The sequence below is a fragment of the Echinops telfairi genome, unplaced genomic scaffold, assembly GCF_000313985.2.
Source record: "Echinops telfairi isolate 266 unplaced genomic scaffold, ASM31398v2 ScPeMD7_7469;HRSCAF=8507_1, whole genome shotgun sequence".
In the NCBI taxonomy this organism is placed as follows: Eukaryota; Metazoa; Chordata; class Mammalia; order Afrosoricida; family Tenrecidae; genus Echinops; species Echinops telfairi.
This window is the reverse complement of record NW_022111373.1, coordinates 74,404,678-74,416,312: the sequence shown is the minus strand read 5'-3', so window position 1 is coordinate 74,416,312 and position 11,635 is coordinate 74,404,678.

The following is an 11,635-nucleotide window of genomic DNA, read 5'->3' as shown; positions in this document are numbered from 1 at the left end:
TTCACCTCTTCTAAGTCATCAAATCGCTGTCCTTTCATGTCACTCTGCATTTGCAGAAACACAAGTCACACAGAGCGAGGTCAGATGAGTCAGGTGCATGGGACAAGAGAGGTTTTTTGCCAAAGACAGGTGCACTGAGATGGCTGCATGAGCAGGTGCATTGTCGTGGTGGCAAAACCAGTCTCCCATCTACCACAAACCAGGCCATTTTTGTTGCACACTGTTATGCAATCTTTTCAGAACCTCTAAATAGAAAGCTTGATTAACAGTTTGATCAGGTGGAACAAAGTTCAAATGCACTACAAGTCGACATTTTCGTCCTTTTGGGAAATTGATTGACATCCAGAACGAAGTTTGTCATTAATCAACATTTTACCTTTTTGGAAATGAGAAAACCACTCAGACACTTGAGTTTTTCCCATAGCACTGTCCTTATAAGCTGTGCTCAACATCACAACAGTTTCTGTGGCATTTTTCCCAAGCAGGAAACAAAATTTCATAGCTCCGCTATGTTCTCTTAAATTGGCCATCCCAAAAAATGAGGTTTGAGCGAAACTGCTTTTATGAAAAAATTCACTGTGACCAGAAAGAACCTTTCCAGGCAACGCCACTGGGTGCACACTAACTCAGCGTGAAATGCCGGATGCTCGCCTAGTGGGGAAAATGGGTACTACGGGAAAGCTCTGCTTCGTCCAGCACAATTCTGGTTTTTTTGGGTACCCCTCATGTGTGGTATTTGCATTACTGTATATAATCTAGTATAAGCTGACTTGAATATCAGCCAAGGCACCTAGTTTTACCACAAAAACTGCATAGAACATGTGCTGAAAAACTCAACTTATACACGAGTATGTCCAGTACTAACCCCTTTGCTGATCGAATGTCTCAGGGCTACCCTACAGAGCGAATGAAGCCGTGAAGGAACCCCACATCTCCGCATCTGTAAGCCAGGAGTAATGTTTTGCATGGCTTTCTTGGATAGCAAATGGGGAACTATATGGAAAAGCAGTTTGTGAACTGTAAAAAATGCAAATGTGAGTTGCTTCTAAAGATCTAGAACATAGATTTGAATTGTGTACAATGTAGATTATACAGAAAATTGTTTTATAGCTAATATTTTCAACTATAGTCACACAGCTATAAATTTACTAATGCAATAGATTTTGGTATGCAAGTGACAATACAAGTTGCTGAATTTTGAGAAATCTAACAGCTTATATGTTTTTGCCAGAATAATGAGAGGCTGGTGAAATGGAGCAGAGAAGAAGAAAACAGCATTTGAGTAAAATAACAAATTGGTTTCTAGCATTAATTAGTGGGAGGGAACACTTACCTTCAGAAAGGGAACGGAACCTTTTTTGCCCCTGAGCTCTTTTGAAACAAGTTTTCCTTCTATTCATTTTACTCAGGATCCAGATAATTATAGCTCACCCCCCAAAATTCCCATTATTCACGTGAAAGTTGATTCCTTCATGGAAGTCTCCATATTTTCCAAAAGATGAGAAAAAAAAAATCTCAGGGGAAAACAAAAGGTGTCAGCATCTGTGTACAGATATCACCAAGACAGAAGACTGTTCTTAAAAATAGCAAAATGCGATTTCTGGATCCGACACCCTAAAGATGTTCTTGGGAAAAATTGAAAGTATTTCCCCCAACATCTTTAATATGCTGTTTATATGTAAAGTGTGACATATCCTGATCTGAGTCTTTGATCCAAAACATTTCATTTTACTTTAGAATTGAATAGAGATTCTTTTTTTAAACTATTATTATTTAGTTAGAATTTTATTTAAGTAGTTCCAAAGAACTTTTTGCACAATAAATTATCTAGAAGAATTTGGCAGGGGGGATAATTATTATTATTAAATTAACCTTGATTTTTTGAAAGTGTATACATATATTAATTTTATAAAAGCAACATCAATTTAACCCATGTCATAGCCTTTCAAATGTTTAAGACAACATTTTCTAAGGTTATCAAATCTAAACATTAGTACTGTCTTTAACAATCGCTTAGGATTGATAAGCAACAGTTTTCTTTTATCAGGAAAGGAGGAGCTTCCTTAGAAATGTTTGCAACAGACCGCTCACTCATTAGCCAGAAGTGCATCCCTCCCCCACCCCCACCCCCATAGCTGCAAGGGAAGCCGACAAAGAAATAGTCAGAAGGATGGTCACAATCGGCTTCCATCTCCCACCACCAGGGCGGGAGCATGTTGTCATGGATGTTGAAGGAGCAGATAACTCCCCTCAGTGGTAGCTAGCGCTTTGTGCCCATAAAATGAACAATTAGTATGATATACAAGAATATCCTCATACATTAGAAGTAAGGAGAAAGGAGTCCTCTCAGACAACCTATTCTCAACATCTCCTAGCTTTCACTCTGCCTCTTTTCAAACACGGTTATTTTGCTATAACGCTGTGTAGTGAAGCTATTTCTTCAAAACCCTTCAGTGGATTTCTCATTGACTCAGCAGACCCAGGTTTCTTAGATGCCATGCAACCGTGGCTGTTACACAAGGGGGTCTCCTCCCTCTCGCCCCCTTTTCTACTTGTAGTACACAACAAGTGGCTTTATGGCTTTATGAAACTCATTTAGTGAATTGGAATCTGTGATTTGGAAAGCAGATTTAGAATAAAATACACGAAGTACATGTAATTGGGAGTGCTTCAGTATTGGGACATGGAACTAAAAGATACTGGAATTGTTCCATGAACTTTCCAAAGCCCCCTTATATATCCTTACACCCCGGTTGTCATAGAAACTGTATTTCTTACTGTGGCTTGTGGTCAAAACACGTGGAGAGCCCCATGCGTGATTCAGATCTCCAGGGTCGCTTCCGTTCCTTCTACTTTTCACCAGCCACGTCAAGTCACTTGGAGGACCCCAGACTCGTCTTGCTCGGTCACTTTCAGGCCTCCCGGTGTGAGGGCACTTCAGGAAGCAGCTTATAGGAAAAGACACAGGAATTCTTTCATGCTCGTTTTGAAGTCCCCTCGCAGAAGCCAGAGGAGGACGGCATGCTGGGTAAAGTGGAGGCGCAGTGCAAAGGAGGAAGGCCCTCGATGGACAGGGTGGACGCAGTCAGCGGCTGCAACCGTGGTGAGGATGGTGCCGGTCCAGGTGGCGTCTCTGCTCTTGGGCACGGTCGCTAGGGGCTGAAACAAACTCCATGGCCCCCAACGACAACATATAAGCCATGCCCAGTGCGCGATTACACGGTGATACAGTAGTGAGCAAAACCAGGCAGGGTCCCTGCCCACAGAGTGCTTAAGAATCTCGAGACACGGAATTACATGGCATGACCAGACTGACGAACGCGTGCTTGTGAATTGAGATCTGTAGTCTAAATGAAAGAAGAATCTTCGAGAACACATATCACAAGCAGTTAGTCTAGTCTGGAGAAACAAAGTAGGCATCCCTGCAGACTCATGTAGGAGATGAGAAGGATATGTCGTTAGCTAGGCCAAAGAGGGGAGGCGTGCAGAAAACGCATCCCGGACCTAACAGCAGGTGAGAGTGGAGGAGCCCGGTGTGGCACGGCCAGGTGCAGTCCAGAGCTGTGAGCGCAGGGACTGTGCGTCTGTCGCGGCTGAACCTCGGGAACTTGGCACAGGGCTGGAAGTGTGGAAATGCTCAGGCCTGCTGGGGTGGCTGGAACAAGCCCTTGTGGTGTGTCACGTGCTGTGGTAAGGAGGTCATGTCAAACTCCCCGAGTCTCTGCCGACTCGTGTTGCTGTACCAGGGTGGTGCAGAGTGGCGAGGCAGGAAGGTCCCAGGCAGGAGGATGGAGTCAAGCAGATCCAAAGTCCCTGCAAACATGGCTGGGCGGCAACAGGTCTCAGGGTCAGGCGGCCCACGTGGGGCCGTGGAGGCAGGTAGAGTACCACTGAAGTCCCAGAGAGGAGGAAGGCGAAGTGGCAGAGAGAGAGCTGTTTCCAGAGTCCCCCACTCTTATTATACCAAAGGCTTAGACATCAAGGAGGTGTCATCAGGCTGTGACTTGATTGACAGGTTTGACTCCACCCCTAGCCAGGAATGTCTAGCTGATGTAATCCTGAACTACCACAATCCTTTTCATCCCAAAAGAGTGGTTAAGACCACTCACCTGAGTTCACGTGACAACTGCACCTTTTTTGAGCTGAATGTATTTATGCCTCTCTACTGCCCTGTCGCCATATCACTACTGGGCACATAAATGAGATACCAGGCCCATGTGACACTTAGCGCTGTGCCTGCCACATAAGTGCTGGCCATGATCACTGCCGTTATTGTACTGCATTTGGAGGACCAATGGAGCCACTGTAAGAGTGGGCTCCTGGAAGGGATGCGAAGGCTACTGCAGTGAAGGGGGCAGAGGAACAAGGCTTGGCACCCAGATGGGTCATCTTCAGTCCCCAAAGTGAAGATGATGACGCATGAACTAGGAGCCCGAGTGATACAGTGATACAGTGAGCTTGGCTGCTAACCAAAAGGTTGGCACTTGGAACCCACCGGCTGCTCCATGGGAGAAAGAGGCGACAGTCAGCGTTGGTGAAAGTGACAGCCTTGGAAGGCTTGCCAGGCCATGCTGCTCTGTCGCACAGGATCGCGGGGGTGGGGGGTGGGGGGGGGTGTAGAAATGACTCAGTGACAGTGGGTTTGGGTTTCCAGTTTGTAGACCAGAAGACCGAGTTAGGACTGGCGTGCATATGGGAGAACCAGCGTGTGCAGGCTTGATTCCTAGCAGAAAGTATGGTGGCTGACTGTGTGGGAGGAGGGGTGGGCTTTGTATACCTTGAGAAAGGAAGCCGCCTGGAAATGAGAAGATGGTTGACTAGGCCAATCCTGGCTCTCTGTGGCCCGGAGGGGTGTGAGGGGGCTACAGGAAGAACTAAGGAAAACTAGATTTGGATCATTTTATGTTGGCTCAGCAAGTCATCATGAAGGATTTGATAATTTTTTCAAATTTAATTTGATAGATTATTTTCTTTTCCTTAAAAGTTGTTATGGTAAGAAGGTTTACAGAGCAGATCATCAGTCTCACATTCAGCAATTCAAACATGCTGTCCCAGCCCTTCCATTGCAACCCCCTGCCTGGTCCATCACTTGTCCATCCCACCTGCTCTTCACATTTCCCACGTCGTTGCTCATCCTTGCCTAACCCTTTGAATTTTGTGACCCTTAGTTACTCTTCAGGTCTGGAATCAAATTCCCTTCTGCAGTAAAATAGGCAACCATTTAAGATTGAAAGGGCAGTATTTACCTAGCACTTGACGCTCTTCTAGGCACTAGAACCAAAACGCCAAACCCATTACTGCTTTCCGGTTCCTAGTGATCCTACAGGACAGAGTAGAACTGCCCATTGGGTTTCCAAGACCATAGATACTTATGGAAACAGACGGTCACATCTTTCTCCCATGGTGTGTTAAAAACGTGGGCCTTTTGATGAGCAGATAGGCACTTAAGCATGGGGCCACCAGGGCTCCTCTTAGGCACCCCCAGTACTCACTCCCATGGAGGCCACTCCCACCCACAGGGGGTTTGAGGCTGTAAACCTTTATGGCAAAATATAGCCTCATCTTTTCTCCCACGGAGGAGCTGGTGGTTTTGAACCACAGACATTGTGGTTAGCAGACCAACCCTTACTCAACAGCATCACCAAGGGGTCTTTTCCAGTCATGCCGTGGTGACTTGGTGCCATCTGGTAGGTTGACTTAATGACCTCATGCACGACAGTGAAACACGGCTAGTCCTGCACTGTCATCACCACTGTCATGTTTAAGCCATGGTTACAGCTAGGGTGTCAATTCATCTCGCCAATGGCCTTCCTCTTTGTCCGTTTCTACTTTTTTTTTTTAAACATTTTATTAGGGGCTCATACAACTGTTATCGCAATCCATACCCACATCAATTGTGTAAAGCGCATTTGTACATCAGTCTCAAAACATTTTCTCTCCACTTAAACCCCCGACATTAGGTCCTCATTTTTCCCCTCCCTCCCCGCTCCCCCCTCCCTCATGAGCCCTTGATAGTTTATAAATGGGTATTTTGTCATATCTTGCCCTGTCCGACGTCTCCCTTCACCCACTTTTCGGTTGTCAGTCCCCCAGGGAGGAGGTCACACACAGCTCCTTGTAATCGGTTCCGTCAGTTTCTACTTTACTAAAGCATGATGTCATTTATCCGAGGAGTTGTCTCTCCCGAGCACTTGTCCAAAGCACGTGAAATGAAGTCACATCATCCTTGCTTCTAAGGAGCATTATGGTTAGATTTCTTCCCAGACAGATGTTTGTCCTTCTGGTAGTCCGTGGGGGTTCAATCGTCTTCGCCAGCACCGTAGGCCAACGCATCCGTCCGTCTTCAGTCTTCACTATTCACCGTCCGACTTTCACAGACAGAGGAGGTGAGTGACAATGCCAGGGCCTGGCTCAGACACGTGGGCAACAGATTTGCCCTGTGTAATCAATTGAGTTCTTGGCTGCTGCTTCCTTGAGTATTGATTGTGGATACAAGTAAAATGAACCCTGACAGCTTCGATCTTATCTCCATTTATCGAGATGTTGTCTAGTCATTGAGCTGTGAGGATTTTGGTCTTCTTGACATTGGGTTGCAATTCATCCTGAAGGCTGCAGTCTCTGATTTTCATCAGCAAGTGCTTCAAGTCCTCCTAGCTTTCAGCAAGCAGGGGGGTGTGGTCTGCATATTGCAGGTTGTTAATAAGCCTGCCTCCAATCCTGATGCCATGTTCTTCTTCATATAACCCAACTTCTGGGATTGTTTGTTCAGCCTCCAGATTGAATACGTTTGGTCAGATGATAGTCCAGGCAATAGAGATATTAAAGCCATCAAAAATAACCATTGCCGCCAAGTTGCTCCTGACTCTGAATAGGGATGCTCTATGGGTTTTCTTGGTTAGAAGATTGCCAGGCCTTTATTCTGTGCTGCTGTTGGATGGCTCTGAGCTGGCAAACTGTTTTAAACACTTAGGGACCTACTAGGGATATAGTAGTGAACAAAAATGAGGGTAAGACAGATGAGACTCCTTCACGGAGCTCACATTTCCTTTTAGAAACATGTGGGGAATAGAAAGGCCAAGTGGTCCTATGAAGGCCTTGACAGTTACAAAAAGGACTTTAGTTCAAATCTGATCCAATTCATTCCAAAATTTCCAAGGTCAAAATTCCTCAAGAGTTGGGAGGGAGTGGCAATTTTTTTTTTCTTCTTCAAATGCCTTCTGACCTGTTTTTAAGCCAATCTTATAAACCTTTGCCTTCAAAATGATTTCCAGCTATGGTTTTGAGGATCTTGGATATGTAGACAATAGTAAGACCTTACCAGGTCCCCTCCTATTTGCATCTCTTCCTTTAATCACCCGAGACTAAAGTGACTCTGTGAGCTCAGGCATTTTTAAAAACCTCTTTATTGGGAGGTAGGTGAAGGTTTACAGGGATCATCAGTTTTGTTTTTTTTCACAATTATTGGGGGTTTATTGGGAAGTTAATTGTTTACCATAAATCACAATCAGTAAACGTTGGCCCATAGCAGCACCTCCCCTCAGCCAGCAGGCAAGTCAGTCTGTGGTCCTCAGCCTCTCAGCCACATAAGCCCTGGGTCTCTGCTTCTATGGGCCAGGAAGTTGGACCACTACTGTGCTTCCTAATGTACTTCTGCACTACTACTCTTGTTTTAGCTCATCGTCTTCTTTTCTCCACCTGGTTCCTTACTCTGTCCCATGGTCTCTCTACTGCAGCTTCTGGTCTCACTTCTACCACATTAGACCGATATCTCAAATGGGCTCCACTGGTGGTGGGTTTTCTTCTGAGGGCCCTGGGCCTTCTCACTGTGTTCTTTTTTTTTTTTTTTTTGATCTTCATTCTTTTTTTTTTTTTATTAACATTTTATTAGGGGCTCATACAACAGTTATCCCAATCCATACACACATCAATTGTGTAAAGCGCATTTGTACATCGTTTCTCAAAACATTTTCTCTCCATTTAAACCCCCGACATTAGGTCCTCATTTTTCCCCTCCCTCCCCGCTCCCCCCTCCCTTATGAGCCCTTGATAGTTTATAAATGGGTATTTTGGATCATCAGTTTTACACTCAACCACGAACATACACTTAGTTTCAACTCATGCACTGCAATCCCCTTAAGATACCATCACTCGCTGCTCTCCTTTCGCCTTGTGTTTTCTGCCTCTCTTTCCTCGCCCTCGAGCTTTGTCCTTAGGAAAAGCTGCCCTTTTCATCTGAAATAGTTGATTATCACAGGAGTGAGTTCACTTCCAGATGTTCTGATCTGTAAGCCTGGTCTTTCATGCTTTTGACTTTTGGTCCACATTTTTCTCTCCCTCTAACCAGGATAGATTTCTTCTTAGGCGATTTTCTTCAGAGCAGTTGGTTATGGTACCGTCTCGTTCGAGTTTCAGGGTGGTGAAGACAGAGGTTTTCGTGGTCCATTAGCCCTTTGGGTTGATGATGTCCGCAGGGCTTTAGATTTTCATTGCTCTTCTTCCTCTAGCTTGGGAGAAACCAGTACTTGCACCTTAGATGGCTGCTCATGAACTGTAAAGACAGCACTCACTATTTACCAATTAGGATGTTGAACATTTTCTTAGAGAACTATGTTGTCATTGACTAGTGTCCACTGGGCATACACCTGCTTTTGTGATTTTACATAAAATACACACACGTGTTAAACTTTTCATTGGAATTGGATGAAAGTTGACTGAGCAAGCTGATTTTAATAGTTCATACACATTTTTATTTGCGTAACACTGGATTGAAGAACAAAAAGAATGCAGCCCAAATCAAGTCATCTTGGAAACTGGAGCTGATGAAGAGCCGATACTGCATCCAAACTCGTGCCATTGAGTTGATGCTGACTCATAGAGACCCTATAGGGCAGGGTAGAGCTGCCCCTGTGGGTTCCCAAAACTGCAACTCTAACTCTTTACAGGAGGAGAAAGGTCCGCCTTTCTCCCAAAGAGTGCCTGGTGGTGTTGAACTGCTGACACTGCAGTTAGCAGCCCAATGCTTAACCACTATGCCACCAGGACACCTTGATGGAGAGCATGGCTATTAAAAGCTCTTGGAGGCTGAGGCCCAGGTTGGGAAATAAATGAGTGGAGGCCATCCATGCCTTCTGTGTAAGAATGATGTTTCTGAGATCTCTTCGGCCAGGAGCTGGCTTTCTGCATGTGTGCTCAAATGCCACGGCAGATCATCGCTCGGGAAGCAGAGACCGTTTGGGAGAAGTTGGTGGACAATCATTAAATGTATGAAACATGTGACAAAATGCTTCTTAGCTTCCAATTACTAGTACACTTCTGGGGGCAGGACGGGCACCGGCTCCTTCATCTGATCATGACTTACCTTGACCAGAGGCCCGGGGGATTTCTACTGAAATACAGCTTTCATTAGCATTTGATGTTTTTTCCTTCGAGCCTCATTTTGATATGATAAAAGGAGGTTTCAGAGAAAGTCATCATTAAGATTTTCATAAAAAGAACCAGCTCCTACTGTTTAAGGACGGAGTGGTTCCCAGTGCTACCTGTGTCGGGCACATCACAAACCCATGCAGACAGGCTTTCCTCCAACACGACCCCGCTGCTTCCACTTGCCTCTGACGTGAGTACCCTTTGAAGACAAGTTACAGGAGCCACGCAAAGACGACGGGCACCACTTTACTACAGCCTCCCCCATTACACTTAAATGTCAATCCGGCCCATCCCCAGCCCCTTACACAAGGAATGGGCTCTTTTCAAAAGTCAAATTGATCCTGGAAAGGTGAGGATTCACCCCAACCAAAGGGTTTCTCAAAGAACATGTCAGAGGCTCCCAAGGCAGCTCTAAAAAGAGGCGTCCCAGGAAGGGTCGGCACAGGAGCCTCTCTGAAATAACTTCGGTCTTCCCAGGTCACGGACCCTGAAGGGGAAGTCCTGTGATGAACAGGTCCTGATACATTTGTAAGGTTAGGGAGACATGCCCCTGCTCCAACTTCCTACCAACTCTTGACACCAACGGTCGCTCCCACCACTCTACTTTTCGGCAAACGTCAGTGATTCGTTGCAGTTGCCACACAGTGCTCACAGCGGATATAAGTATGGGGTTTGATAGGGAAGTTAAACAAAAAAACCCTCATTGTCATCGAATCAATTTTGACCCATCGTGACCCCGTAGGGCAGGGTAGAACTACCCCTGTGGGTTTCCAAGACTGAATCTTGACAGGGGTACAAAGCCTCATTTTACTCTTGTGGAGTTGTAGATTTGAACTGCTGACCTGGCAGTCAGTAGCCCAACTCATAATTCACAACACCAGGGTTCAACTTGTTAGCGAAGTGAATAGGTTACAATTCAAATGAGAAATGCTCAGGATACACATCAGCATATAGTCAGGGCAGTTGCTTCTCTGCCAGGCCCACAGGCAGGCATCTCTCTGGCCCTTCCTTAGCCTATTGGCATGGCCTCTACTCTGCTCAAGCAGTATTACAAAGTTCTTTTAGGGCTGCTAATAAATGCTGAAAGGGCACATCACTCCGTGATAACCTTCAGCTAAAGATGCTCAGTTTTTGCTTCATGGGTCCGCAAACCTAGCTCCCCAATTAAGTGTCTGGAGGCACCCCACTCCACAAAACAGTTTACTATCTGAAAGTACTTATCTCTTTTTGCTCTATGAGGTGGTAAGTCCACTGCTCCGTCTCATGCTCTGGCTTCTAGTTCTGCTGCTGCTGCTGCTGCTTCTGTGGTGTCAATGCATTCTCCTGGTTCAAGGAGGTGTGACATGAAGGGGTCTCAGGGTCCAAAGGACTCAGTCTATGCTGGACTTTTCTCTCTTGTTGGTAGTGAGCTCCCCCACCCCTTCTGGTTCACCAATGGCTCACTATATACCCAGCAGAATGCCAATAACAATTAACACTCAACAATCACTCACAACTGAATCCTATCAGCACCTTCTCTTACCCAAAGGGCATGTGGTGGGAGTTAGAGATAATGGCTAGAAGTCATATTAAAAAATTCGTTGCCCTGCAATTTCTAGATTTTTTCTGGAGGTGGGGATTATACTCGTCTTTGTGTTGGATGTTTCGTGTAACGGAGAAAGATGAATGCCAATGGTAAAGATTTTCTGCTTGCAAACTACAAATGACTTTAATTTTTTATGAGAGTTCTTGTGCTCGGCATAAAGAATTACACCAATGCAAAAGGGTGTAATACAGAGTAAAATCTCTGCCTTTCACACACAGTGAGCACTCGGCTAACATTCAGGACAGATGGTCTCTCACCCCCTCCTCTTCATGCTCAGTCAGCCATCTCCCCAAGAGTGGTTTAGACGCCAACCCTGTGCTTTAGTTTAATGCTTACTGTTTTGATTTTTCCTTTCCAGATTTAGATTTACAGACAATTTGTAAACTCACGTGGAAAAGGAAAATTTTTATAATACTCAAGTGGGGGTGGTGATGAAAACTGTGTTTTCAGTTATGTAGAAATTACCAAAACTAAAGCTGAAGAATGCCTTACATATTCACAGGCAGGTGACAGGACTTGGGAGGATCTTCTCCTGTTTTTCCTAGACTGGCCTCATACCCTGGGGTTATTTATATGACGGGATTTCAAAAAGTTTGTGGGGCAATTTCAGTATCTTTTCATTTCATT